Genomic DNA, 25,737 nt, shown 5'->3' with positions numbered 1-25,737 from the left:
TTCAATATTCGCTCTGTAAGAAGCATGCCTATACCAATAGTCAACTTAAAGTTTTGTATAAATAGAATATTTCTACTAGTTTCTACAATAGAAGTAAATGGAATCAACTAACAAGTCCATTATTAACATAGTTAATATTCCATTGTATATTGGACTCTAATTTGGGCAACAACAAAAAAAGGTGTTTTAAGATATTTAATGACATAGGTATATACTCATGCATTCATAAAGTAGATTTGGGCCCTGGCCGGTTTGGCTCAGTGGTTAGACTCTAACCATTAGAGCATCAGCCCTCAGACTGAAGGGTTGAGGGTTTGATTCCCGGTCAAGGGCACGTACCTGGGTTACAGGTTTGATCCCCAGACCCAGTCGGGGTTGTGCAGGAGGCAACCAATATATGTGTAACTCTCACATTGATGTTTCTCTCTCTCACCCTTCTTCCCTTCCACTCTATCTAAAAATCAATGGAAAAAATATTCTTGGATGAGGATTAACTAAAAAAAAGTAGGTTTGAAAATTTGTGTACAAAGAACATAATATCAGTATTCTAAAAATATATGCATGCAAAAATTAAGATTAATTATCATATTAACAAAAGTTATTTTGTAATGATTGCATTATCTGTTTCCTTTGTAATTTGTCTAAGTCTGTATAATCATATACTACTTTGGAAATAAGGAAAAGTTATTAGACCATTTTTTATCATATATGTACTGCTGTTAATGGATGACTGCTTTGTTGGGATTCTCTATCACTTTCCTTGCTCTGTGTAATTGGTTTGATAATCACTTATCAAGTACAATACAGGGAGAGAAACAGTTGCTTGCTAAATAAAGTTCTGATTCTTTCTCCTTCATGATAGCTAGCATTTGAGCACATACTATTTGCTAGGCACAGTGCCAAAGGTATAAAGTGTTTTATGCATGTAATTTAGGCACTACCTCTTTAAGCCTTAAAAGAAATCTGGTATTTTATACATGAGGACACAGAGGCTGAGACTGTCCAAGGTCACACAGCTGATATGTGGGTGAGCTATATTTGACCAAAGCTCATAATCTTTCTTTTCCATTACAAAGTGAACATTACCACGCTTTTCCCACAGCCCTTGGATAATATAGCAGCCCCCTAACAGGATTATTTGTGTGCACAATAAAAATTCTCCATTACCCAGCCCTTCGATTAGATTTTTTTATTAGACTTTTTATTTTGAGGTAATTGTGGATTCACATGCAGTTGTAAGAAATGATGCAGAGATCCTATGTACCCTTTACCTAGTATACTGTAATGTAGCATTTTGCAAAAGTATGGTACAATATGGTCATCAGGATATTGACATTGATACAGTTGAGATACATTAGCACAAGGATTTCTCATGTTGACCTTTTGTAGCCACAACAACCTTGTTCCCTACCCTCATAATCCTTGACAACTACTAAACTGTTCTCTGTTTATATAACTTGTCATCTCCAGAATGCTATAGAAATAGGATTGGCTTTTTAAACTCAGCATAATTTTCTGGAGAGTCATTCAGGTTCTTGTATGTCTGAGTAGTTAGCTCCTTTTTACTGCTAAATAGTATTCTATGGTATAGATATACCACAGTTTGTTTAACTATTCACCCACTGAAGAATATCTGGGTTGTTTCTTATTTTTGACTATTACAAGTAAAGCACATTATTATTCAGGTTTTTGTGTAAACATACATTTTCATTCTCTTGGATAAATGCTCAGGATGCAATTGCTCAGTCATATGGTAGATGCATGTTTTATTTTTACAATAACTGCCAAACTGTTCTCTGAACTGGCTCTAGCATTTAATTTTCCCATCAGCAATGTATAAGTGATTCAATTCTTCCACATCCTCACCAGTGTTGGTGCTGTCATTATTATTTTTTTTATTTTAGTTGTCACTATTTTTAAATTTTTTATTTTAAATGCCCTTTGTTTTTTATTCTGATAGATATGTAGTGGTTATCTCATTGCAGTTTTAATTTATATATTCCTCATGTTTAATGATGTTAAACATCTCTTCATTTGCTTATTTGTTGTCTATATATCCTTTTAGATGAAATGTCTCTTCGTGTCTTTGTCTATTTTTCTTACGGATTCTTTGCTTTTTTACTGTTGAGCTTTGATACTATTTTATATATTCTAGATACAACTCCTTTGTTAGATATGTGACACACAAGTATTTTCTTTCGGCCTGTAGCTTGTCTTTTCATTCTCTTAACAAGGTCTTTTGCTAAGCAAAAGTTTAAATTTTTGATAAAGTTTTATGAATCATACTTCTAGTGTCAAATCTCAGAATATTTTGCCTACCTCTAGTTCCTGAAGATTTTCTCTTATATGTTTTTCTAAAAGTTTTACAGGTTTATATTTTATATATAAGCCCAGGGTCATTTTCTGCTTCAATCTTACTATCAGTCTTTCTCGGATATTTCGTGCCTCAGGCCTAGACTCAACCACCTCTCCAAGGAGCCCTGGTTCTTTTATTGAAGACTTGTCTTAGAAACCAAGGATCTGGGTACTAGGTGTACTGGTTACTGGAATGGAATTAATTTAAGGTCCTCTTGGCCTACAAAGCAAGGAAATATGTGTTACACTAAAACATGTACTAAAATTGTCATGTACATATCTATAAATATTTTTTATATGTAACCATTTTTATCGATATTAAGCTAAACTTGCGTTAATACTGATGTCTTCAACTCTAATCCATTAACATATGGGTTATTCTAGCTCCCTCTCTTTGCTTATCTGTAAATTTCCAACAGTGGGAAATCTGGCATCCATCATGGGTCATCTGTTTACTTAATGGTTCAGTTTCAGTATGCATGCATAGTGGTATTAGAATTGTTAACCTGTGCCCCAGTGGGAAACAACTTTATCAATTAGAGTATAATTCTTATGTACAGTTTCTTTTATTGTAGTGTTAGAGACTCTCTATTCATTTCCAGAGTTACTTAAATCAACCCCTTTTCCTCCACACCCTTCAGTGAAGCTGTTTCATACATTTTTAGTACAATTAGATTGTTTTGTCATGGTTTGCATTCCATCCTGGAATCTCTGGATTTTCCATATGATTTTATTTTTTAATTTACACAGATTAAGGTTTACTCTTTGTGTTACAGAGTTCTATGGGTTTTAGCAAATGCATAATTTCATATATCCACAATTACATTATAATGCAGAACGCATGTACTTCACCTACTCACTCTTCCCTCTTCTCTATCCTCCCTGGCAACCACTGACCTATTTATGAACTGCATAGTTGTATCTCTTCCAGGATGTCATACAATTGGAGTCATATAGTATGTAGAATTTTCAGACTGGCTTCTCTCTCTTTGTAATGTGCATTTAAGATTAATTCACATCTTTACTTGGTTTGATAGCTCATTTTCCTTTTTATAACTGAGTAATGTTCCATTTTACGGATGTCCACATTGTTTTTTCATTCAATTATTAAGGGATACCTTGGTCATTCTCGATTCTTTTGTGACTAATAAATAAAGGTGCAGTATGCATTCTGGAGTACATTTTTGTGTGGACATACATTTTCAGATCAGTTGAGTAAGTGTCTAGGTGTTTGCTTGCTGGATTGCATGGTAAGAAACTTCCAAACTGTCTTCGAAAGTGACTCTACCTTGTTGCATTCCCATCAGCAGTGACTGAGAGTTGTTGTTCTGTATCCTCGCCAGCAATTTGTATTGTCAGTTTTTCAAAATATTTTAGTTGTTATAATAGATGTGTAGCAGTCAAATACTTTTATTTTTAAAAATATACTGAAAGCCCAGTGGTGAGGATTGAGCATTATCCCAATGGACTAAGAGGTCCTGGTTCAATTCCAAGTCAAGGCACATGCCCGGGTTGTGGGCTTGATCCTCAGTAGGGGGCATGCAGAAGGCTGTCAATAGATATTTCTCTCTCATTGATGTTTTTATCTCTTTCTTTTCCTTCCTCTCTCTCCTAAAAATCAATAAAAACATATTTTAAAAATAATAATAATAAAAAATAAAAGTATACTGAAAGAAGGTTAATTTGCAATGCAGGAGAATTAAACGCAATGATACTGTTCAAAGACACTGATAACCATTGACTTGGGCTCCTCCTCACAGAATGAAGAGTGGCCTCACTGCTCAGGAATTTGCTTCAAGACCCAGGAGAGCCCATGTTTGTAAACGATCCCTTAAATTCATAGTTCTTAGCCCTATCACATCCAACCTACCCTTACAATGAATCTTTTGTGTTTAATAATTTATTTTTGTTACAGATGTTTCTCATTTTTTCCCCCCACTGATTCCCCCCTCACCCTCCCTCCCTGCCCTGTCCTGTCCCCAGCTTTGATGCCCATGTCCATTGTTCATGCATACATGTATATAAGTTTTGTGGTTTATCTCTCCACCACCACCCCCTCTTCTGGGGATTATCAGTCTGTACCCCACTTCCATGTCTCTGGGACTACCCCATTCCTCAGACTGTTTTGTTCATTATATTTCACAAATAAGTGAGATCATATGATACTTGTCTTTCTCTGTTTGGCTTGTTTCACTTAGGATAATACTTTCCAGGTCCCTCCATGTCGTCTCAAATGATAAGAGATCTTTCTTTCTTACAGCTGCATAGTACTCCATTGTGTATATGTACCACTGCTTTTTTAGCCATTGGTCTACTGATAGACACTAGGGCTGTTTCCAGATCTTTGCTATTGTAAATAGTGATGCTACAAACATGGGGGTACATATATCCTTTCTGATTGTTGTTTGAGGCTTCGTAAGGTATATTCCTAGAAGTGGGATCACTGGGTCAAATGGAACTTCAATTTTTAATTTTTTGAGGTAACACCATAGTGTTTTCCATAGAGGCTGCACCAATCTGCATTCCCACCAGCAGTGTATTAGAGTCCCCTTTTCTCCACACCCTCGCCAACACTTGTTGTTTGATAATTTGTTGATGGCGGCCATTCTGACAGGTGTGAGGTGATACCTCATTGTTGTTTTATTTTGCATCTCTCTGATGATTAGTGATGTTGAGCATTTCTTCATATGTCTCTTAGCCATTTGTATGTCCTGTTTGCAGAGGTGTCTATTTAGTTCCTCTGCCCATTTTTTAATTGGGTTCTTTGTCTTCCCTTTGTTGAGTTGTATGATCACTCTATATATTTTGGAAATTAGCCCCTTATCTGATATATCATTGGCAATTATGCTCTCTCATACAGTGGGTGGCCTTTCCGTTTTGAAGATTGTATCGTTCACTGTGCAGAAGCTTTTGAGTTTGATGTAGTCCCATGTGTTCATTTTTTCCTTTGTTTCTGTTGCCTTAGGTGATGTATCAGTGAAAATTCTGCTGCGTATGATGTCTGAAATTTTGTTGTCTACAGTTTCTTCTAGGGTTTTTATGGATTCATGAGTCACATTTAAGTCTTTTATCCATCTTGAGTTTATTCTTGTGTATGGTGTAAGTTGATGGTCTAGTTTCATTTTTCTGCATATAGCTGTCCAATTTTCCCAACACCATTTATTAAAGAGGCTGTCCTTACTCCACTGTATGCTCTTGCCACCTTTCTCAAATATTAATTGAGCATAATGTCTTAGGTCCATTTCTGGGTTCTCAGTTCTGTTCCACTGGTCTATATGCCTGTTCTTGTGCCAGTACCAGGCTGTTTCGATTGCAGTGGCTTTGTAGTATAACCTGAAATCTGGTAATGTGATCCCTCCAACTTTGTTCTTCTTTTTCAAGATTGCTGTGGCTATTCGAGGTCTTTTTTGGTTCCATATTAACTTTTGAAGTATTTGTTCTAATTTTGTGAAGTATGCCATTGGTATTTTGATGGGGATTGCATTGAATCTATAGATTGCTTTGGGTAGTATGGACATTTTAATGATGTTAATTCTTCCAATCCATGAACAGGGTATGTGCTTCCACTTTCTTATATCTTCCTCTATTTCTTTTTTCAATGACCTGTAGTTTTCTGTGAATAGGTCCTTTATTTCTTTGGTTAAGTTTATTCCTAGGAATCTTAATTTTTTTTCCCCGCAATGGTAAGTGCGATTATTTTCTTAGTTTCTATTTCTGTAAGTTCATCATTGGTGTATAAGAATGCCATCCATTTCTTGATGTTAATTTTGTATCCTGCTACTTTGCCAAATTCATTTATTAAGTCTAAGTCTAGTAAATTTTTGATGGAGTCTTTGGGGTTTTCTACGTATAGTATCATGTCATCTGCAAATAATGACAGTTTCACTACCTCCTTTCCAATTTGGATCCCTTTTATTTTCTCTTCCTGTCTGATTGCTGTGACTAAGACTTCCAATACTATGTTAAATAAGAGTGGCGAAAGTGGGCATCCTTGTCTTGTTCCTGTTCTTAAGGGAAATGCTTTTAGTTTTTACCCATTGAGTATGATGTTGGCTGTAGATCTTTCATATATGGCCTTAATTATGTCTAGATATGGTCCCTCTATTCCCACATTGCTAAGCGTTTTTATCAGAAATGGATGCTGGATTTTGTTGAAGTTTTTTCGGCATCTATTGACATGATCATGTGGTTTTTATTCTTCATTGTGTTTATGTGGTGTATCACATTTATTGATTTGCAAATATTGTACCAGCCTTGCATCCCTGGAATGAATCCCACTTAGTCATGGTGAATAATTTTTTTGATGTGTTGCTGGATCCGATTTGCTAGTATTTTGTTCAGGATTTTGGCGTCTATGTTCATCAGGGATATTGGCCTGTAGTCTTCTTTCTTTGTAATGTTTTTTCCTGGTTTTGGGATTAGAATTATGCTGGCTTCATAAAACAAGTTTGGAAGTCTTCCTTCTTCTTGAATTTTTTGAAATAGTTTGAGGAGAATGTTAGTTCTTCTTTGAATATTTGGTAAAACTCCCCCATGAAGCCATCCGGGCCTGGACTTTTGCTTGCTGGGAGAGTCTTGATTACATCTTCAGTTTCTTCTGTTGTTATTGGTCTGTTCAAGTTTTCTATCTCTTCCTGGTCCAGTTTTGGAAGACTATGTGTTTCTAGAAATTTGTCCTTTTTGCTTAGATTGTCGAATTTGTTACCATATAATTGTTGATAGTAGCTGTTAACGATCTGTTTTATTTCTGTGGTGTCAGTTGTTACTTCTCCTCTTTCATTTCTGATTTTGTGTATTTGGGTTCTCTTTGTTTCTTGGTGAGTCTGGCGAAGGGTCCATCAATCTTGTTTATCTTTTCGAAAAACCAGCTCTTTGTTTCATTGATCGTTTGAATTGTTTTTGTGGACTCTATGTCATTTATTTCTGCTCTGATCTTTACTATTTCCTTCCTTCTACTTGCTCTGGGGTTTTCCTTTCGTTTGCTCTCTAGTTCTTTAAGTTGTGAGATTAGATAATTTATTAGAGATTTTCCTTGTTTTTTGAGGTAGGCCTGTAGTGCTATGAACTTCCCTCTCAGAACTGCTTTCGCTGCCTCCCACAGATTTTGTGTTGTTTTGTCTTCATTTTCATTGGTTTCCAGGAAATTTTTAATTTCTTCCTTGATCTCTGCGATAACCCATTTATTGTTTAATAACATGCTATTTAGCTTTCATGTGTTCAAATGTCTTTGCATGTTCTTATTGCAAATGATTTCTAGTTTCATGCCATTGTCATCTGAGAAGATGCTTGATATGATTTCAGTCTTCTTGAGCTTGTAGAGACTTAGTTTGTGTCCTAATATGTCGTCTATCTTTGAGAATGTCCCATGTGCACTTGAGAAGAATGTGTATTCTGTAGTTTTGGGGTGTAATTCTTTGTGGATATCTATTAAAAACATTTGGTCTAGTGCTTCATTTAGAGTCTCTGTTTCCTTGCTAATTTTTTGTCTAGAGGATCTATCCAGTGCTGTCAATGGGGTGTTGAAGTCCCCTGCTATGATTGTATTGCTATCGATTTCTCCTTTGAAGTCCTCCAGAAGATTTTTAATATATTTTGGTGCTCCTATATTGGGTGCATATAAGTTTATCAAGGTTATATCTTCCTGTTGGATAGATCCTTTCAATATTATGTAGTGGCCTTCTTTGTCTCTAGTTATGTCCCTTATTTTGAAATCTATTTTATCAGATATGAGTATTGCTACCCCAGCTTTTTTTTTTCTTTCCATTTGCTTGGAAGATTTTTTTCCATCCTTTCACTTTCAATCCTTGTGAGTCTTTTGTTGTGAGGTGGGTCTCTTGTAAATACATATAAATGAGTCATGCTTTCTTATCCAATAAGCTACTCTGTTTCTTTTTATGGGAGCATTCAATCCATCTACATTTAAGGTGATTATTGATATGTACTTATTTATTGCCATGCTTGTTTAGTGTGGTTATATTTTTCTTCCTATTTCTCCTGCTAATTACAGCAGTCCTTTTAACATTTCTTGCAGTGCTGGTTTGGTTCTAATGTATTCCCTTAGCATTTTTTTTTCTGAGAATCTCTTTATTTGACCTTCTATTTTGAATGATAGCCTTGTTCAGTAGAGTAGTCTTGGATTCAGATCCTTGTTTTTCATTACCTTGATTACCTCATGCCATTCCCTTCTGGCCTGTAGTATTTCTTGTGAGAAGTGAGCTGAGAGCCTTATGGGGTTTCCTTTGTAGGTAACCTGTTGCTTCTCTCTTGCTGCTTTTAGGATTCTGTCTTTGTCTTTAATTTTTGGCACTTTGATTACTATGTTTCTTGGTATGGGCCTGTTTGGGTTCTTGTTACTTGGGGCTCTCTGTGCTTCTTGAACTTGAATTGCCTTCTTCCCTCACCAAATTAGGGAGGTTTTCTGTCACTATTTCTTCAAATAAATTCTCTAACCCTTGCTCATTTTCTTCTTTTTCGGGGACTCCTATGATGCGAATGTTATTATGTTTCCAGTTGTCCCACAGTTCTCTGAAGCTGTTTTCTTATTTTTTAATTATTTTTTCCTTTTGGTTTTCTGATTGGTTGATTTTTTCTACCTATCTTCTAATTCACTGATCCGGTCCTCAGCTTCCTCTACTCTGCTATGTAGACTTTCCAATGTGTTTTTTATTTCTGATATGTCATTCTTCATTTCTTCTTGGTGTTTTTTTATTTCCAACTGTTGATTTTCTACATTTCTATGTCTTTACTCATGGTGCTCATGTCCTTATACATGCTGTTGAGCTTTCTTAAGATCATGGCTCTGAATTCTAGTTCTGTTAACTTGCTTAACTGCACCTCATGTATCTCATCTTCGGTAGAGGTCTCTTGTGCTTTCATTTGGCTTTTGTTTCTGTTTTTCAGCATTTTGGCTATCACAGTGGGCTTTGGAGTCTGCCAAATTTTCCCTCTGGGTGTTGGTGTTCTGCTGTTTGTGGCTTCCTCTCCTGGATTTGGATGAAGCAGGGAGGACCCACTTTAACCACCACTGTCAAGTCTTAAATTTCCTGGTTAGAGTTGCTAGCCCAGGGAATGGTAGTTATTCTCTAGGTTTTTTTTTGCCTCGAGGCTATTAATAGCAGTCACCTGAAGAACCTTGGTTTCTGAGTTGAATGAAAAAGTCCCTCAGGTGCTCAGTGTAAGAGGATTTCACAAGGGTGGGGCAGCTGTTGGTTGGTAATGGGCCTCAATTAGCATTTCAATGGCCACCAGGTGGGGTTGAATCTCGGAGGGAGGGGCCGCCTCCTCTCCCCATGGCCCTGGGAAGGAGTAAGATGACTACAGTCCTGCGAGACTGTACTCAGCAAAAGCTCTGAGCACCCTCCAGATCCCGAGTATCCCTACACAGTTCCAGTCCAGTCTGTCCTCCCTCTGCCGGAGCCCAAAGTGAGTGGCTGCTGCCAATTTAGCCTCTGTCCCGGCTCTGCGTCGTGGAGCCGCCTGGGACTTTAACCCGAGGGCGCTGCTCCCAGATAAGGGCTGCGGCAGCTCCCAGCCGAGGGCATAGCACCCAGTGGAGGTCGCAGGACCCAGCCGAGGCCGCAGGTCCCAGCCGAGGGCACAGCTTCTGGCCAAGGCCACTGGTCCCAGCTGAGGTCGCTGCAGGTCCCAGCCCAGGCTGCTGCGGACCGTGGGCTCCTGGCCCCCTCTTGCATCCTCGCAAGCCTACCAGGATTGAGTCAGTGTCCCTGGTTATGTGGTCCTCCAAGCTGCCTTTCGGTTGCCCCTTCCTGACGATTTGTCTTTATTTTTGTTGTAATTCCAGTTTGGTCCTGGGAGATGGTCTGTGTAGCTTCCATTCACTCCGCCGCCATTTTTCTCTCTCCCTTACAATGAATCTTTTACAGTGCCTTCTTTTCTGTGCCAAAATGAAATTAATCAGCAATGTAACCTAACTAAGAATTATTTATTGACTCTATTGAGGTGACATTGGTTCACAAAGGCATACAGGTTTCAAGTGCACAACTCAATGAAACATCATCTGCACACTGCATCCTGTGCCCACCGCCCCAAGCAGCTTCTTTCTGTCCCCATTTCCCCACCCCTTTGTCTACTTCCACCTTTCCCTCTGCCTGTCATTTAAAAAAAAATCAGTAAAATACCCTGTTACATAAAGAAGAATTTTTAAAATTTTAAAATAAATTATATATTCCATCATGTAAAATGTTCAGTCATAACTGCATTAAAAAGCAATGAAATAGTTAAGTATTAGAACCTTCCTGAATAAGTGAGAAGATCAGTCCTTGCCTATACAACATATAGGGGAATTGAAGCAGTGATACTATTGGACACTAGAATAAAATCTAGTATTACTCTTGTGTGTAAGATAAAGAGAGCTCACTTGTATATGAGCAGGAACAGCCCCAGCTGAAATAGGAATAACATGCCAACATAAATGATAGCTTATTGAAGGGAAGACAATGGGGGATGTGTAATTCTTGCAAAGGAGCTCAACATTACAAGTATGGTGTTCAGGTTTCCTATACTAGGACAAAGGACGTGATAGTGACAAAGTATCACATCTCCTCCTATTTTGAAATTCCATTCCACATTGGGGCATATGTTCAGTCTCAGCTAAAAAGGCCTGGGAGGCTATATTCTTCAACAAGCAATAGAGACTACAGGAAGGATTGGAATGAAACTGTAAAACAAGAGGCTGTAGAGACATTATGTGATGAACCATCAGGGACAACGTTGTAGTAAGAGCTGAGAACAGGCAACCCCAAAATAATTACAATGCGATTTTCACAACATAAGTTTTTATCTTTGTACTATAAAAATAATGTAAGATGGTAAGAATATGAAATTTAAAAAACATTTTTATAATGAAATGTAGTAAGGTCCCCATATGTTCTGCTAATTTAGTAATATTTGGCATCAAGTATCTTAGGAGTCCCAAAGCTATTATATAGTTGCAATCTGCCTTGTCATTTCACAGCACTGTAATTGCATTTCTGCAAGGAAACCCTTTTCTTTCCTTTTTATTGAATTTATTGGGGTGACACTGGTTAACAAAATTGTACAGGTTTCAGGTGCACAATTCTACAATACATCATCTGTACACTGTATTGTGTGTTCACCACCCCTAGTCAAGTCTCTGTTCATCACCCTTTATCCCCCCATGCCTTTCTCCACCTTCCTCCACCCCCCATCCCGTCTCTCTCCAGCAGTCACCACACACTGTTGTCTGTGTCCATGAGCTTTTCTCTTTTTTTTCTCAACCCTTCCACCCACCCCCATCCAGCTCCCCCTGGCCCCCCAACAGCTGTCAGCCTGTTCTCTCTACGAGTCTGTCTCTATTTTGCATGTTAGTTCATTTTGTTCATTAGGTTCCACATATGAGTGAAATCGTATGGTCCTTGTTCTTGTCTGACTGGCTTATTTCACTTAGCATAATGCTCTCCAGGTCCATCCATGCTGTGGCAGTGGGTAAAATTTCCCTCTTTTTTTTTTTATAGTTGAGTAGTATTCCATTGTGTAAATGTACCGCTGCTTTCTTCTCCACTCATCTACTGATGGGCACTTGAGCTGCTTCCAAATATTGGCTTTTGTAAATAACGCTACAATGAACATAAGGGTGCATATATTCTTTCGAATTAGTGTTTCGGGTTTCTTTGGATAAATTCCCAGAAGTGGAATTGCTGGGTCACAAGGCAGTTCCATTTTTAAGTTTTTTGAAGTAACTCCATATTGCTTTCCACAGTGGCTGCACCAATCTGCATTCCCACCAACAGTGCATGAGGGTTCCCTTTTCTCCACATCCTTACTAACACTTGTTTATTGATTTATTGATGATAGCCATTCTGAGAGGTGTGAGGTGTTATCTCATTGTGGTTTTAATTTGCATTTCTGTGATGCTTAGTGACGTTGAGCATCTTTTCATATGTCTATTGGCTATCTGTATGTCCTTTTTGGAGAAGTGTCTATTTAGGTTTTTTGCTCATTTTTTTGGTGTTAAATTTTATAAGTTCTATATAAATTTTGGATATTAACTCCTTATCAAATGTATAAGCTAATATGTTCTCCCATTCAGTGGGTTGTCTTTTCTTTTTGTTGATGGTTTTCTTTGTTGTGCAAAAACTGTTTAGTTTAATGTAGTCTCGTTTGTTTATTTTTTTTCTTTTGTTTCCCTTGCCTGAGGAGATATATCAGAAAAAAAATATATTGCTATGAGAAATGTCTGGGATTTTACTGCCTATGTTTTCTTCTAGGGCTTTTATGATTTTGAGTATAACATTTAAGTCTTTAATCCATTTGGACTAATATGCACTTGAAAATGCTATACAGCACTGAGTGGATAGAAAGTCAAGAGAAAGTAAATTATTGAATAGTTTTAAAATAGGCTTTATCCCATTTAAGCTTTTCTCTATATATAACATCCTTCTCTTAAATTATGTTGACTTTTTGTATAAATATATGTAAAATCTTTCCAGTATCTCATCTATTAAAGTATTATTAATTTATACTTGTAGTGAGATTGGCACCCGGGGATATAAAAAATTTTGTTCAGAAAGATACTTCCTTTGTGAGATTGTCCGGTGTGTTTTAGAATATTTAACATCTCTGGACCCTAACTACTAAGTTCCTAAGACCCCCATGTCTATGTCCCCAGTTATCAGACAAGCAAAAATATCCCCCAGGCTATAGTACCTGCATTGTTGAGAACCTCAACTAAATCTATGGTTTCTGTACTTTTCTGGGAAACATTGAAAGTTTCAGCTATTTGAACCTATACAGTGAAGACTGGACAAATAAATTCTGTAATGATTTCCTGGTGGCTGGAGATGCCATCACGTGTTTCATGAAGCTGGGTTGAAATGTAAATGTCAGATATTGCAAGGGTGGGTGCAAAATATGCCCTGCAGAAGTAAACTGACTATTAGCAAAGAAGAAAGCTAGGTCAGAAACTAATTTTGCTGTCAGTTTTTTGATACTTATTAGTCGACAAAACTGGGTTAGGATATGGGAACCAAGAAGAAAAGGAAACTATTATGCAAGCACATATCATGTGCCAAGACCACTATTGACACTTCCAAATCTGATCTCGGTAAAAACTCTAAGGAGGTTTCACTCTTCTTACTTAATAGTAGAGGAAACTGGGATCCTGAGAAATTATGTAACTTTTCCTAATTCTGTTGAAAAATAGTTAATCTGCTAAAGAGAAGAACAAGGAGAAAACAGGACATTGGAAATAGAACAGATTGGAATAATCATGCTGTTGAATAGGCAAGCAGGTTTATTAGGCGAAAGATTTATCAATGTTCGGAGCGAAATAGAAAGCCTTTGTGAAAGGGTAGGTCCAGAAATTCTATCTCCTAACCTGATCTAAGGTCTTTTGTCCAAGTGGTAAGAATATCCACTAGGAAGGAACAGAATGCACCACCAAAGATTTAGCCTTTTGATTCAGGTCTAGATGTAGCTCGACTTCCCATTAAATAATGGGGTCTGTGTTTGTGTGACAATTAAAATTTTCAAGTTGAAAGACAGTAGAAGTTTCTCTTAGCTCAGGTTAAAGATTCAATAAAGTGAGTTACTTTTTGAGAGATTATGGACAGAAAACCTTTAAGTGTATACTTTATGTACCACCCTTGGCAAGGTCTATATTTAAATCATGCTTAAGTTCTGGAGTCTCAAAGGCAGAGCACAGGAACTTGCTCCTCCCCTCACTGGGGCCAATTGTTACATTTTCAGGAGTTTTGCCATCTGTTTGTTAATTCATTGATAGTTTGAAATCAGCTGTGATGGGAACATTTACAACACAGAAATCAGCAAACCCTACAAGTTGAACCCCTAGTCACCCATCCTAGAACCAACTGTTAAACATTTATTAGCGTACAGTTGGTTAAAGGTTATAAAATGGTTCCAATATGGTCACTGACACTTATTGGTGCTTAAAGGATCTTAACTGTCTCAGGATATCTTTTTAAGGCTTAAAATCATTGGCCATTTGGCAACTACTAAAAAAAATTACTGGCTCCTTTGTCATAACCCACTTTCAGTTGGGATAGGAAAGTAACAAAGTTACTTATTTGGGGAAAGATTTCTAGGGCAGATGGCGATGTAAATCAGTTTGTGGATGATTATCATTAAGGCTTTTACTATTCCCAACTATCCTCATTCTTTACTCCCATTGCCCTCTGCTGACATTGGCAAACATTCTAATTGAGAAAACGTTTATATTCATGTCTATGTCTTTGAAATGTATACTGTTCTGCATATATATATTAACTTACAGAAATGGTTTGTCGCACTCTGCATAGTTTACTCTATTTTATACCTCTTATACCCAGAACTAGTTACTATGGATCCTTAATTTGACTATGTTGTAACCAGCTGTCTTCTAGAAAGACTTCACTATTCACTTTCCCATCAACAATTCTTGAGGATTCCTGTATTCCCACATTCTTGACAATACTTGAAAATCATCTAGCTTTCTATTTTCAGGCTAATAGGTATAAAGTAATATCTTTTCTTAATTTACATTTTTTTGATTACTAATGAGTTTGAGCCTTTTGTTATATACTTGCTAGCCTGTGGTTTTCTTTTCCATAAATAGCCTGTGGATATATACTTCACACAGATTTTCCTTCCATGGAGTTTCTGCCTCTGTACTGTACACTCTAGATTTTTTTTTTTTTTCAATTTCATATCCTGAAAGTTTTTTGGGAGCAATCAATTTGAATACCTTTAACATTCAGGCCCTGGAATTAGAAGCCCATAATTTCATATTTTTGGTGATAGTATGCCAAAAGGAAAACTGTGCCCATTGCCTTGCCCTTCACCCTCCCCGTTGATTCTTTTATCAGTCAAGATAGATTAGATGATGTTGCAGTACTAAACATCCCCCGTTTCTTTGTGGCTTAGAAACAGGCAGCATGCCTGAGTGAGAAATGAACATGTCAACTGTGAATCAGCAGAGGAGTTCTGCTTGTCACAGCCGCTCAGAGAGTGATGGATCAGCCACCACATCAAGCATTGTTGATTGTTAAGACAAAGGGAAAGAGAATTCTGGATGGCCTAGCACTAGCAATTAAATTCTTGGCGTGGAAGTGACCCCTGTTGTCCACAACTCATTGTCAGAAGTGGTCATGAGGCCTTACCCATTTCTAAGGGGGCCAGGAAGGAAAATCCTGCTGTTGTAGAAGAAAGAGAGAGAGACACATAGTCAGCAAAAATCACTAATATCTGCCCATCTGGCCACCAAATATGCAGGGCATTACTTTTTATCCTGCAGCCCAAATACTTGTACCTTTCTTGAGAGATACAACTCAAAAGTTGCTTCTAGACAGTGCATCAAACTCAAACCCCAGCATCTCTGAGTGGTAAATAGAATTCTTTATATCAGATCTAGGCGTGGTTCTTCATTATCTGGAAACCTATGAATTAAGTGGACAAGATGTTAGTTTCTCACACACCCAATACACTTTGGGGAAATAAGGAAGGATAACTGAGACAAGCCATGTCATTCGGATTGGGAAAGAATGGGACACTTGGGAGTCAACAGCAATATTAAAATCACCCTGGGAATGTGTTTTTAGTGTCCTTTAAGCTGTGAGCGAGGATGTTTCTGAGTAGGAATCAATTCCACTTCTTGGGATGGACTTGGATTTCCAAGTCGATCATTTTCCAAGGTCCTTGATTGACATCAGCCTTGGGCTGTTTTTTCTATCTCCATTCTCTTTCTGGATTATATTTGAGGAGAGCTTTGGAGAAGATATTCTCTTTAGGTCTTGAGAAGCTTTCTCAGCTTGTTCTTTATGGTCCACAGGTCATTTTAAGTTGCAAAAAGTCACCAAATTTTGGTCTAGTCTTATGGTTCTTTGGACTACAAGTACAAGTTGGGTTCTCATCTGTTGGATTCTAATCAGCACCCTACGCCAACAGACACATAAACAGTTATTTTCAAGACGAGGCTACGTTTAATTAACTGCTGAGCGTGAACCTACAAGGATTTGGTGGGAGAATCATAGCTTTTGTGTCTTTTTAAAACCAAGCCATTTTGTCCTCTTAAAACCATATAGTGGATCCTATAACCTGAACGAGATCTGTGCTGAAATAAGTGAAACCATTCTGAAGTTTTAAGCTACAGCCATGCCTTGGCTTTGGTTCTTGCTGTAAGGCTGAATTCTAATAAGCCTCCTCCCACCCCTTTTTCCCTAAAAAGCCTGTCTATTTTTATCTTTTACCAAGTGGGGATAAGAAGCGGTGCCTCTCCCAAACTTGCAAGTCTAAGACTTTCTGAATCCTTTCTCTTCCCTTTTATTCTTTCTTGCACACTGGCCGACTCTTTTTTGAGTTAACCTATTTTTGTTTGTTGACAAATATAGTCAATGGTAATTAAAATTCTGTTTTCAACCTCTTCCCTCAGAGATGCAAGTTTATAAGCATGTGCATTTCATAGCTTCCAAAGTGTCACAGGTTACAATGTTACCAAATGTTTCACCACTGTATAACATGCATTGTTATTTGCCTTTTACCTAATTCCTCGGCCAAATCACCTGAGATTTTTGTTATGAGGACACCTCCTTTTCTAAGTACTTATTCATGTAATGATCCAGGCATTCTTCTCTCCAGGATGAGTAATTAATGTAACTGTGAGTTCCTGCTGCTCACTGGACTATATCCCCCTGTGTTACTGAGTGAGAAGACAATTAATTGGTTCGTTTTCTCGTAAGGTCCAGTATTTTTAAGTCAGATAGCAAATATAGCATATTGAAGTACCATTAAATGAATACAAAAATCTAAAAGTATCTAAAACTAATATGTTGGATATCTCTCTTCCCACTTGCTACAACTGTAGCAGTCTTGAGGATAAGCTTCATATGGTTTGCCTTCTTGCCTGGCCCTTTTGCACTGGTATAAAGCATAAAGAAACTGGTAATACCTGTCTATTATCAAAATGTGCTTGCAAAATCAGAAATTTTCAAGGAGTTGCATTGTGGCAACTCAGGCTACAGCTTTTTGCGTTTGTCCTTTCAAGGGATCCTTGAGTAATTTTAGACATTAATGTATTGGAGTACATATTTTGGGAAAGTAGAGAAATAAATGATTCTCCTGTACCCTAAGGGTTAGAGTGGGTAACAGACTTTTCAATCTACCCTCCACCTCTCTTGCCTTCTCTTTTATATTTATATATCAATCCTTCTAGGATGAGTTTTAGAAATTTTCTTCAAATTATACTTTCAGTATACAAAAAGCAAAATAAAATTAATCAGCTTTTAAATTCATACTCTACATTTTACATTTTATGTACGGTATTCTTCTTTACACATATTCTATTTGTTGGTTCTTGTTTTAAAAAATCTCATCTTCCCACGTCACTCTCAAGGATCTCATTTCTTTAAATACACACACACACACACACACACACACACACACACACATATTATTCTGGGTGGTAATTCTGATATCTGAAATGTTTTTGGATCTTCTACTTCTGCTTTTTGTTTTTTTTTTAGATTTTTATTGATTCTGCCAGTTTTTACTCATATTATGTTTTCATTATTAGTTTGTGACTTGTGTTGTATGTATAGAGTCGCTCAGTTTCCTTGGAGTTTTATCTGTGAGAATTCTTAGAGTTGTGGTTTGTTAGGTTTCTCAGAAAGGATTGATGTTCTCTTTTCTCAGTATCCTGGAGGTATGCCTAATCCAGGATAACTGCAAACTAAATTCTGTGTTTGGGGTTTCCTTGGACCACACAGGTAACTTGAGTGTAGACAGTAAACTTGAGGACTAGTTTATGCTTACGTGTTTTCAGGGAAGAGTGTGTTTTTTTTCCCTTAATTAAGCATCCTTGCTATCATATTTATTGTTAATGTTTTTTGTTGTTGTTGTTGTTTTAACTTATAGTCTGAAGGAGTCTAAATTTAATGCAGGGGTATCCTAACAGATGGGCCATAAGGTCTAGTTCTTTTTCTCACACTAGCTCACACAGAAGCAGCTCAAGGATCTCCAGGGTTCAGCAGAAACTGACAGGCCCAGAGACTGATGTGGTACCTGCCTTATCATTCAGCATTCCTGGCTTTAAATAATTTGGGGAAATTTTCATATCCCTTAACTTTGTACCTATCTATTGACATTTTATAAAATATGTTTGTTATATTTCTATTCATGCTCTTAGACTCACTTGGAAGGGGTTGTTTGGTATATTTAATCTACTATACTTCTAAAAATATAAATACTCCTAGCTCTTTGTCATGTTTTTCGTGGAATCTCAATTTTTTTTTGTTTCTTCCTGGAAAGTAAAACTTCATATTTTGGTAAATGGATACTTTAAATAAAACAATTTTTTTTTTTTTAATCCTCACCAGAGGATCTTTTTCTTCATTTCTCTTCAGATAGAGCAGGAGGAGGAGAGGGAAGAAGAGAGAGAGAGAAACATCGATGTGAGAGAGACACATTGACTGGTTGCCACCCACATGACCCCAACCAGGGCCAGGGATGAACTGCAACTGAGCTACATGCCCTTAGCGGGAACTGAACCCAGGACTCTGGTCCACAGGCCGACGTTCTAACCACTGAGCAAAACTGGCCAGGGCTAAATAAAACAAATTTTCAATAAAAACCTAACTTACCCCAAAATACTCCTGTGAGAATAGCTCCATATTGAGGGAAGGAAAAATTAACATAGTCGAAGAAGAGGAACTTGTTTGTCACCAAAGGTTTTGTTTGTTTGTTTGTTTGTTTTCGTTTTATTATTATTTGTTTAATCCTCACTTGAGGATATTTTTCTATTTATCTTCAGATCGAGTGGGAGGGAGAGAAAGGGAAAGAGAGAGACACATCGACTGGTTGCCTCCCACACAACCCCAACCATAGCCAGGGATGAACCGCAACTGAGATACACACCCTTGGCTGGAATCAAACCTGTGATTCATTGGTCCACCGACCGATGCTCTACCGCTGAGCCAAACCAGCCAGGGCAAGGGTTTTTGTTTGTTTGTTTGTTTGTTTTTAAAGCTAACTTGCTACTTACATTCATTATCTAATAGAATCTTGTTAACAAAATGTACCCCACTGGTTTACTCATATTCTGTTCCATCTAGAGCATCTTCTCTCATCTACTCCTTTCTATCCACCTAGAGTCAAAATTCCATGCTCTGTTCTTCATGCTCTTGTGTTTGAGCAGCATTCGACCCATTGTAAAGTAAAAACATGCATTTCTAAGGATCTCACTTACATCATTCCTGTGAAAGATGCTGAAAGACTAAAAATTTTCCACTGTCCCTCGCAAGACCTTCGCCCCAACTGGTCACCTCTCACTAAACCCAGTGGTCCCACCAATGGCTGCTAAATCCTGGCCCTAATCTTCTTGTTTCTGTGTCTTGTCCTGTAATAACACAACTTCCATTTCCCCATACCTTTCAAGAACTTGGACAATGAAATGTGATCTTCCTTAATATAGCCTATAAAATCTTTAAGTGTCTTGTTCCCCCGGAACATTCAACTTGAGCACTCATCATGTTGCAAACTTTGAAGTAATGCTTGAACTAGCCCTTTTTGTCTGTTTGTTTTTTTCTTTCCATGCCCTTCTCATTCAATAACTGCTAAACAGTTACCAGGCAATGAGTAGCCTGGGTGTTAGGGTGACAAAGGTGAACTTCAACTCCTGTCTTCAAGGAGGCCTTTAGAGAAGTAAATAGTTCTCATGTCATTTGAGACATTCTTCACATCCCCTGGTAACTGAAGAAATATAATCTAAGTTTGGGTAATCTTGGCCTCTCCAGATGAATAGGAGGAAAGAATACGAGGGTACATCTAACTCACACAGAGATGGCAAGCATATGTTTCTGGGTATGGGAGTTCCTTCTGTGACACGCAGAGACAAAGAACATTCCCACAGAGGAAAACATCTGGTCTTCACATAAAATAGGGCAATTTTGCTGAGGACTGGCCCAAAGACACACTGTAAAATCATAGTAGCTTAGGAGGAACAGGCATTTGAGTAGACATTTAAGTGTCTACTATGTGCTAGGGGCTTTGCTAAGGAAATCACATTCCTAGGCTGAGCAGAATCACCAACTCCAAGGTGGAAAGTCAGGAATAGTCCTCATGGTATTGAGAGGATATGAGGGTCAGAGATGTTGATTCTCCCTGGAATTAGATGAGTTAGAGGAAGTCTTGTAATATGCACTTGAAAAATCAGGTGATTCATTCATAGTTTCATTGCAAACAGAAGCAATCCAATATGTCAGTGTTTATGAGTCAAACACCTTACATATGTCCTTGTTTAATCTTCTGCACCACCCTATGAGGTAGATGTTTTCCGTACATCACAGATGAAGAAACTGCAGTATAAAGATCAAATAGCTAAAGTGTTCATTCCTTCCAGCAATACTAAGTAGAAGTACTTATCTCCTTTCCTCCCACTAAATACAGTAAAAAACCTGGACATTACATGTGAAATAAACATAAGGCTCTGAAAGGTAGAGAGAAGAAATCCAACAGGCTAGAAACCCCAAGCCCTGAGGAGAACACCAAGGAGTTTCCTGGGTTTTCTTTTAGCCTCCCATATCCCAGACCTGGAGCTGAAGAGCCTGGCAACCCGGGAATTCCAACAAAGTTTTCTGTCTCTGCTGGAAAGACCAGGAGGGGCAAAACTTAGCAAGACAGAAAACTTTTAGTTTTTTTAAATTGAGTTTTAGAGAGGAAGGGAGAACGAGAGAGAGAAACATTGACCAGCTGCCTCCTGTATGCCTCCCATGAGGCATTGCAATTTGGGCACGCGCCTTAACCAGGAATCGAACCAGCAACCTTTTGGTGCATGGGACGATGCCCAACCAACTGTGCCACACCAGCCAGGGAGAGACAGAAATTTTTTTGACAATAACCTCTCTATTCATGCCAAGCATCACAGAAAAGCTGTGGTGGGGAGCTTAGACTTCAGTCTTCTGGAGACTGTAAGGAAATGCCATACGCTCCCCCTGGGATGGTGTCAAAGAAGGCCACATAGGAAACTGGGACTTTCATCCCTCCCAGGCCGTAAGGAGAACCTTGCCTCCTTGGGGTCAATAGAGACTGGGGAACCTGGACTTCTACCCCCAGTCAGTAGTAATGAGATGGCATCTCTGCCTTCTCTGCTGGACCTAGGCCAGGAAAAGCCAACTAAACTACAATATAGAAATAAGGTCCAGCCAGGCTAGTGTGGTTCAGTGGATTGAACATCATCCCATGGACTGAGAGGTCCTGGTTCGATTCCTGGTCAGGGCCTAGGTTGCAGGCTCAATCCCCTGTAGGGGGCATGTAGGAGGCAACCAATCAATGTTTCTCCTCATTAGTGTTTCTATGTCTCTCTCCCTCCCTCTCTCTCTAAAAAAATCAATAAAAGCATACTTTGAAAAAATAAATAAGATCCAGAATCGTATAAATTAAAAATGTTTGCTTTGCATAAGTCTCTGTGAAGAGGATGAAAAGACAAGCCACAGACTGAAAGAAAACATTTATAAACCACAGATTGGACAAAGGAAGAGTATCAATATAAAGTACTCTTAAAACTCAACAGCAACAAGGCAATCTAGTTAGAAAATGGGCAAAAACATGAACAGACATTTCATCTAAGTGTATATACAGATGGTAAATAAGCACAAGAAAAGATGTTCAATATTATTAGACATCAGGAATGTGCAGTTAAAACCACAACTATACATGTATCAAAATGGCTAAACAGTACCAGTGCCAAATGCTGGTGAGGATTTAGAAAAGCTGGATCACTCTTAGTTCTAGTGAATCACTCGTATCGCTGGAGGGAATAGAAATGGGAAACAGGCAGTTTCTTTAAAAACTAAATATTCCAGCAATTGAATTCCTGGGTATTTATCTCAGAGAAATGAATACCTGTGTTCATCAGCTTTAGTCATAACAGCAAGAAACTGAAGATAGCCCTGATGTCCTTCAACTACTAAATGTTTAAACAGATTGTAATATACCAATGCCATGGAATACAACTCAGCAATAAAAAGGGAGGAACTATTGATACATGCAGTAACCTGAATGAACCTCCAATTACGCTGAGTTAGAAAAGTCAATCTCAAAAGGTTATATATTGTCTGATACCATTTATAAGGCATTCTTGAAATGAAAAAATTATAGAGATGGAGAAAAGATTAGTGAAAGTCAAGGGTTAAATGGGGTGAGAGGAGATCACTATGATGGATCCTTGTAGTAATGGAAATGTTCTATATATTGACTATATAAATACCAATACCTACTTATTATGGATTGAATTATGTCCACAACCCTCCATTCACATATTGAAGTCCTAACCTCCAAAGCCTCAGAATATGACTGTATGTGGAGATAGGGTCTTTAAGAGGTAAATTAAAATAAGGTCATCAGGGTGAACCCAAATTCATTATGACTGGTTTCCTTATAGAAAGAGAAAATTTGGACATAGACCAAAGGGAAGGTGCTATGAAGACATAGAGAGAAGACACCCATTTACAAATCAAGATAAACCAACCTTACCAATGCCTTGAGGTGTTCAGCACCCCTGAACTTCAGTTTCTGAGGCCAAGAGGCCTCAAAGAAACCAACCCTGATGACTCCTTGATATTTGACATGTAGCTTCCAAATTATGAAGAAATAATTTTCAGTTCAAGCCGCCCAACCTAGAGTGGTCATGGCAGCCCCAGCAAGGTAATGCACTAGTTATAATATTGAACTACCATTTTGCAGGATATTTTACCTTTCTAGGAAACTGGGTAAAGGGTACATGGGATCTCCTTTTGTTACTATTTCTTACAATCAAAAGATATAGGGTAGCTGATTGGATAAGAAAACATGACCCATATATTTGCTGTCTACAAGAGACCCACCTCACAACCAAAGACTCACACAGGATGAAAGTGAAGGGATGGAAAAAATTTTTCCAAGCAAATGGAAATGAAAAAAAAGCTGGTGTACCAATACTCATATCTGACAAGATAGACTTTAAAACAAGCACCATAATAAGAGACAGAGAAGGTCACTACATAATATTAAAAGGAGCAATCCAACAAGAGGATATAACCCTGGTAAACATATACACACCAAATACAGAAGCACCAAAATATATTTAAAAATTTGTGGAGGACTTCAAGGCAGAGATCAATAGCAACATGATCATAGTGGATGACTTGAACACACCACTGACACCACTGGATAGATCTTCTAGACAAAAAATTAACAAGGACACAGAGTCCTTATAAGACAAACTAGATAAGTTAGACTTAATTGATATTTACAGAACATTTTACCCCAAAGCTGCAGAATATGCATTCTTCTCAAGTGCACATGGGTCATTCTCAAAGATAGACCACATGTTAGGACACAAAGCAAGTCTCTACAAATTCAAGAAAATTGAAATCATATCAAGCATTTTCTCAGATCGCAGTGGCATGAAACTAGAACTCAATTACAATAAAAACACACAAAAACATTCAAACACTTGGAGGCTAAATAGCATGTTATTAAACAATGAATGGGTTACTAACAAGATCAAGGAAGAAATTAACAACTTTCTGGAAATCAATGAAAACAAACACACAACAACACAGAATCTATGGAACACAGTGAAAGCAGTCCTGAGAGCACTACAGGCCTACCTCAAGAAACAAGAAAAATTTCTAATTGACTTTCTAACCCTACAACTTAAAGAACTAAAAAGTAAACAAAAAGAAAAACCTAGAGCTAGTAGGAAGAAGGAAATAGTAAAGGTCAGAGCAGAAATAAATGACATAGAGACTAAAACACAATTCAGAAGATCAATGAAAAGCTGGTGTTTTGAAAAGATAAACAAGATCGATGGACCTTTAGCCAGACTCACCAAGAAACAAAAAAAGAGAAACCAAATAAACAAAATCAGCAGTGAAAGAGGAGAAGTAACAACTGACACCACAGAAATACAAAGGATCATTGAAACATACTATAAGCAATTACACGCCAACAAATTGGACAATCTAGGCAAAACAGACAAATTTCTAGAAACAGCCTCCCAAAACTGAACCAGGAAGAGATAGAAAACTTGAACAGATTAATAACAACTCAGGAAATTGAAGATGTAATCAAGAAACTCCCAGCAAACAAAAGCCCAGATGGCTTCACGAGGGAGTTTTACTGATCATTCAAAGAAGCTCTAATACCCATTCTCCTCAAACTATTCCAAAAAATCCAAGAAGATGGAACACTTCCAAACTCATTGAGGCCACCATAATCCTAATTCCAAAATCGGATAAAGACACTACAAAGAAAGAAAACTCCAGGCCAATATCCTTGATGAACACAGATGCCAAAATCCTTAACAAAATATTAGCAAATTGGATCCAGCAATATATCAAAAAAATTATTCATCATGACCAAGTGGGTTTCATCCCAGGCATGCAAGGATGATACAATATTCGCAAATCAATAAATGTGATACACCACGTAAACAAAATAAAAGATAAAAACCATATGATCACATCAATAGATGCTGAAAAAGCATTAGACAAAATCCAGCACCCATTTTTGATAAAAACATTCAGCAATGTGGGAATAGAGGGACCATATCTTAACATAATAAAGGCCATATATGAAAAACCTACAGCCAACATCATACTCAATGGGCAAAAACTAAAAGCATTCCTCTTAAGAACTAGAACAAGACAGGGATGCCCACTTTCTTATTTTACATAATACTGGAAGTCTTAGCCACAGCAATTAGACAGGAAAAAGGAAAAAATAAAGGGGATCCAAATTGGAAAGGAGGAAGTGAAACTGTCGTTATTTGCAGATGACATGATATTGTACATAGAAAACCCTAAAGACTCCATCAAAAATCTACTAGACTTAATAAATGAATTTGGAAAAGTAGCAGGATACAAAATTAATGTCAAGAAATCAACAACATTCTTATAGACCAATGATGAAATCACAGAAAGAGAAACTAAAAAGAGAATCCCATTTACCATTGCAGCAAAAAAAGTAAGATACCTAGGAATAAACCTAGCCAAAGAAGTAAAGGACCTCTTCACAGAAAACTACAGGTCATTGGAAAAAGAAATAGAGGAAGATATAAAAAAGTGGAAGCATATACCTTGTTCATGGAGTAGAAAAATTAACATCATTAAAATGTCCATACTACCGAAAGCAATCTATAGATTCAATGCAATTCCCATCAAAATACCAACGACATACTTCACAGAACTAGAACAAACACTCCAAAAGTTTATATGGAACCAAAGAAGACCCCAAATAGCCACAGCAATCTTGAAAAAGAAGAACAAAGTAGGAGGGATCACACTACCAGACTTCAAGTTATACTACAAAGCCACTGTAAACAGCCTGGTACTGGCACAAGAACAGGCAGATAGATCAATGGAACAGAATAGA

The sequence above is a fragment of the Molossus molossus genome, unplaced genomic scaffold (assembly GCF_014108415.1).
Source record: "Molossus molossus isolate mMolMol1 unplaced genomic scaffold, mMolMol1.p scaffold_m16_p_5, whole genome shotgun sequence".
Lineage (NCBI taxonomy): Eukaryota > Metazoa > Chordata > Mammalia > Chiroptera > Molossidae > Molossus > Molossus molossus.
Note: the sequence above shows the minus strand (reverse complement) of the source record.